This window comes from Arachis duranensis, chromosome 1 (genome assembly GCF_000817695.3).
Source record: "Arachis duranensis cultivar V14167 chromosome 1, aradu.V14167.gnm2.J7QH, whole genome shotgun sequence".
In the NCBI taxonomy this organism is placed as follows: Eukaryota; Viridiplantae; Streptophyta; class Magnoliopsida; order Fabales; family Fabaceae; genus Arachis; species Arachis duranensis.
Window position 1 is genome coordinate 33,326,333 of NC_029772.3, and position 5,895 is coordinate 33,332,227.

The window sequence follows — 5,895 nt, forward strand, 5'->3', positions numbered from 1 at the left end:
TTATCATCTTCAAGTTTTTTTTTGTTTTCTCAATTCGTTCGAATCCTTCAACCTATTCCCCAACCATTATAAAATCATCATAGTGGCCATTTCTCCATTCAAAGCATGTCAACCTATTCCCCAACCATTATAAAACCATCATAGTGGCCATTTCTTTATTGCAAAGCATGTCAAAACGAGCTTGAACCTGAACATGAAAATGGCGAGCCCACCACCATTGTCCTTGTCAAAGAGACAGTTGTACATGTCCCTTGATATATGAACTGGAATGTTGTCGATTTCAACTTTCTCATTGCCTTTGAACTTTTACTTCATCTACTTTATCTACAGCACCTTGCCATTCTTGATGAAGAAAGAGAGCTTGGAGGAGGTAGGATCCTCCCTTGAGGAGCTGCAATCAATTTGAATATAGTGGTTCTTGCTGTCAAAAATGGCAGTGGTGGAATAAACAATGTCGGCAAAGACATGTTCCTTCTTGAGGAAGTGGGGTTGTTAGGTTGGAGATCCTTAGAATTGGAGTAAGCGTCCTTGGGGAGTCACCGAGGATGAGGACAATGCTGTTGTAGAGAATGAGAGCAAGGTAAAAGGAAGGGTGGGGTTGGGGGAGAAGGAAAAATGGGACTTGGCCTTGGAGAGGTTCCAAAAGAGTCATGTGGTGAGATAGAGAGTTTTGGATTTGTGTTTCTTCTGAAATATGAATGCCTTTATGTGAAGGTAAAATGAGAAGGAAAAAGAAGAATAAGAAGGGAAATTAAAGAGGGTGGTAGAGGTGGATGTGGATGTGGAGGGAGTAGCATAAGATGGGGAAAGATCATGTTAGGGAGACGAGGCCCGTGACGGTGTGGTAAATGACGTAATGGGTTGGGGTTGGAGCTGTCAACCTTTCATTTAATTGTTGAACTTTTTTGAGACAGATTGGGCTTTTCATGTTGATTATGGCTTGACATTTGTACGGGTTTCCTTCTATGCCTCTTTGAGTTAGCATGAAGCCTAAAAATTTTTCTGCCTCTACTGCAAAGATGCATTTTGAGGGATTTAATCTCATCTCATGCTTTTTTATTGTAGAGAACACCTTGGAGAGGTCGGATAGTAGTGTCGAGTTTTTCTTGGTTTTGACGAGCATATCGTCTACATATACCTCCATAAGCTTTCCTAGGTGGGAAGAGAATACTTTATTCATGAGTCTCTGGTATGTAGCTCCAACATTTTTCAACCCAAAAGGCATTACTATATAGCAATAGTTAGCTTTTGGAGTTATGAACGAGGTCTTTTCTTGATTCGGTTTGTACATTGGGATTTGGTTATAACCCGAGTAAGCGTCCATGAAGGACAAATACTGATAGCCTGAGGTTGAGTCGACCAGAGCGTCAATGCTAGGGAGAGAATATGGGTCCTTGGAACAAGCCTTATTGAGGTTTGCGTAATCGACACATATTTTCCACTTTTTCTTTGTTTTTTCACCAAAATGACGTTAGCTAGCCACAATGGATACTTCACCTCCCTTATGAATCCTGCTTCCTGCAAGGCTTATACTTGTTCTTCCACGACCTGTGTCTTTTCTGGTCCAAGCTTCTGACGCTTTTGCTGGATAGGTCGGGAGTTCGGATATACTGTGAGTTTATGAGACATCAGGTCGGGATGTATGCCAGGTATGTCGGAGGTTTTCCAGGCAAAGAGATCAGAGTTTCTTCTTAGTAGATCGATGAGCTGTTTCTTGAGTCCTTCCTCTAAGTTAGCTCCTACTTTTGTTGTTTTCTCGGAGTTGTCTCTAATTTGCACTTCTTCTAATTTGCCTTCAGGTTGGGGTCGTAGTTCTTCTCGAGTTCGAACTCCACCAAGTTCGATGGTATTGACCTCTTTTCTCCTAAGACTTTCTTTTAGATTGAGACTTTCATTGTAGCACCTACATGCTAGCTTCTGATCTCCCTTGATGGTGGCGATTCTTTTTGCCGTGAAAAATTTCGTACAGAGATGGGGTGTGGAAACAACAGCTGCACGTCGGTTCAAGGTGGTCTGACCTATTAGGGCGTTGTATGCTGAGGCTACATCAATCACAATATAGTTAATGATTAACATCTTCGATCTTGTGCCCCTGCCAAAGGTAGTGTAGAGGGAGATGTACTCGAGAGGTAGGATCGGCACATCCCCCAGTCTAAATAGGTTATCTGGGTAGGTCTTTAGATCATTTTTCTCTAATCCGAGCTTGTCGAAATCGGGCTTAAATAGTATATCGACCGAGCTTTCCTAGTCTATGAGGGTCCTATGAAGGTTGGCGTTGGTGAGGATCACGGTTATAACAACGGGATCATTATGGTCGGGTGTTACCCCTTGGACGTCTTCTTTGATGAACGAGATGGTGGGCAAGTCAGAATTTTTGATGTCTTCCCTGACTTGGTACACCTCCTATAAATGCCTTTTTCGTGGTGATTTTGATATTCTTCCTCCAGCGAATTCCCCATTAATCATATGTATGTGTCTTTCGGGAGTTTGAGGTGGACATTCCTGTCATTCCCTTTATTCATCTCTCTTTCTCTTTTCTGGCTCCCCCTACCTATTCGTTAAGTACCTGTCTAGTTGATCTTTTTTGGCCAATTTTTCTATGACATTCTTTAAGTGTAACAGTCATTAGTAGAATGTTCATAAAGTTTGTGATACTTGCAGTACTCTGTCCGACTTTCACCCTTTTGTATTTGATTGTTCGAGGAGGTGAAAGTTTTTCGGTATGGCATATTTCTCTTAAACATCTACCAGGGAGACTTGAAGGGGGTGTAGTTATGGTATCTGCGAGGGTTTTTCGAATTGTGCTCTTCCTTCTTTTTAGCTTCTTTTTCCTTTTCTTGAGGTGGGTAAGGCTGTAAGACCCAAAATTTTGAAAAGTCTTATTATGCACTAATTTCAAATCATTTATTTATTTACAGTTCTAATTTTAAAAATTATTTTATTAAATATAATTAGAGGTAGTTTTGATTAATTGAATTTGAAATAAATTAAGATTTTATTCAAACTCTATAATTATTGAGTATTTTCCTATTTACAACTTAAACTCTTAGAAATTCAAAAAAAATGATGAGATTTGACTATTTAAATTAGAATTTTATCTAATTTTACAATTATTGAATTATTTTTCATATTTAAATTATAAAATTAGTAATTGTAAAATAATAAGAATTTTATATGATTTGATTTAAATAATTTATAATTTTTATAATTTAATACTTTAAGTTTTAGGGATAAAGAAAATTAATTATATTACCATATATTTTCAATTAGAGTAATTGATTGAGAATTAATTAGTATTTTAATACAACAACTAATATTTTAAAGTAATTTTAAAGATTTAATTAGATTTCAAATTAATATCCTATGCCCCAATTTTATTAAAATTACCCTACTCTAATTAAACCTAAAATTCCTAAGTTGAAACCCTAACCCTAACCATAATTACACTCAAACACATTCTCCCTCACTCAAACACAAACACGCACACAACACAGAAAGGGAGAGGAGAGAAACGGGAAAAAAGAAAGGAAAAAAAAAGAAAGGGGAAGGGAGAAGACGGAGATCCGAGAAAGAGAGGGAGTGCGGGTGAAGGAGGGAGACCGCCACTGCCATAGCCGCGTCGTCGCTGCACCACGCCTCGCCGCCACCGTCGTGTCGTCGTTATCGCCAAGCTGCTTGCCACCATTGTCGATGGCGCTGCACTGACGTGGAATGGAGAAAAGAGAGAGCACGCGAGAGGGAAGAGAAAAAGCCACTACTCTCGCGTCCGTTGTCGTCTTCGCGGGGTCCTTGACGTCGCCGTTGTCTTTGCCGTGAAGCCAGTGTTGCCGTCATCCATGGGTGAAGTCGAAGAGAGATTGACGGAGTGACGCGTGTGGAAGAGGGAGAAATTGCCTTTGTCACCACTGTGTAGAGCTGCAAGCCTCGTTGTTGTCACCGTCGAGGGTCACCGTCATCGCGAGCTCTGTCGCTGCTACTGGAGAAGCGCCGACAAGCTCTTGGCGCCGGGAAATGCCGCTGTCGTCGCCAACGACCACTACCGGTAAGGGTTTTGAGTTTGGTTTACATTCTTTTGAGATACCGAAAACGTTATCGTCACTGCATGTTTTTCTTACAGTCGCCATCACCGGAGTTCTGGTCACCGTTGTTGCTTGAGGTGACTGTCGGGGCTACCGCCAAATCGATTCAAAGACCGTTGCTATTTCGTTTTCTTATTATAGTAAATATCTCTATTGTTGGAAACCTCGCGTTAGTGTTCTGTTATGTGTCATTAGGGTTTTCGCGATATTAATGTCATTGGATTTAGTAACCGAAGTTGCATGTTGCAATTAAGGTTGTTTCTGCTATTGTGAAGGTGAGTGGAGCTGTGGTTGTAGCTGTCACTGATGTCGGGCCAAGAGAAAAAGGTTTCTTTGACGCATTTGGTTTATGAGTTCAACTTTTCGAGGTAGGAATTTTTCTAAAAACTCAATTTTATAAATTGGAATTGTTATAAATGGATATTGATGTGAGAAATACTCTTTTTAGTGATTGTATAAATCTTATATAATGTCTGTCTGTTTTGGATGAATATGATTGTTTGTTTGATTGGATTATTGTTTGGTTTTATTAAACGGATGGTTGCTGAATTGTTTCTTTAATGTTTTGGAAATGAGTTTGATTCGTTAAAAATGATTTAATTTTGGATCGGTTTCCTTGAGATATGAAAATGATATGAATTTTTGGAATCAACTTGATTTTAAACTGATTTGATTTTGAACTCATTGGAAATAGTTGCGGAATGATTTGGTTGGGACTCGAAAAGGGTGAAAAGGTCTAAATTTTACGGTAGGTGCTATCAAAATTTCTTTAAAATATGAGACTTTGTCTGAAATGTTATTTAGAAAATTATGAATTTAAGAATTATATTATTTTACTTGCATTATTTAAGAAAATATTACATTATTTAAGAAAATAATGAATTATGTTTTGAATAGAATTATTGAAAAGAGAATTATGATTGAGCTTTATTTCTTAAGAAAAGTATTATATTTTAAGTGCAAGTTATCTAGAAAAGACTTATGATTTTGGTTGATTTAAATGTCAAAAGGGTTTATATTTTGAATTTGATTAAAGAATCACCTTCGGAGGAGTTTTAGTGGATTTAAAAAAAATTGGACTTTGATTGAATAATTCCGTTTGTGACGTTTTGGAAGAAGTCAGAGAATTGGTTTTAAAAGTGAACCTGAAGTTGGTTTTGATTTGAATGAATTTAAGAAATTGTTGCGGATTTCCCCTTAAAGTCTTGAGACTTTGTCGAGATAGTTAATTGATAACTTCGATTTAAAAGTAGTTGAACGAATGACTTAAAAATGGAGAATTTTGAGTCTTTTCAAAGAGAATTACCGTTTGATATGATTTTGGAAGTTGTTTGGAGTCCTCGGAGAATGTTACCAAAAGCGGTTTTGGTTTGAAAGGAAATTGATATTTTAAAGAAAAGTGATTCTTGACAAGATGTGAACTGAATACATTTGTTATTGAAAGTAAATGGGTCAAGAACAATTTTAATTATGATGTGAGTATGACTTATTATGGATATTTGTGAGATGTAGGCGTAAGGGCTGGGTTTCGTCTCGCTTACGCTGAGATGTAGGCGTAAGGACCTTATGCTAAAATGTAGGTGTAAGGGCCAAGTTCTCCCGCTTACGCTGAGTTGTAGGCATAAGGGTAGGTGTTAGTTCCGCTTACGCTGAGATGTGAGATCTGTGGTAGAGAATCTCGCTCACATCCTTTCAAAATCACAAGAGTGTATCAGACACTATATTCCTTGGACCGTGTGCCGGGCACAATATCCCTGAGGGATCCTATTTATATTCGTGATCGAAAGGCAACATTCCTATGGGGATGTGTCGGGTT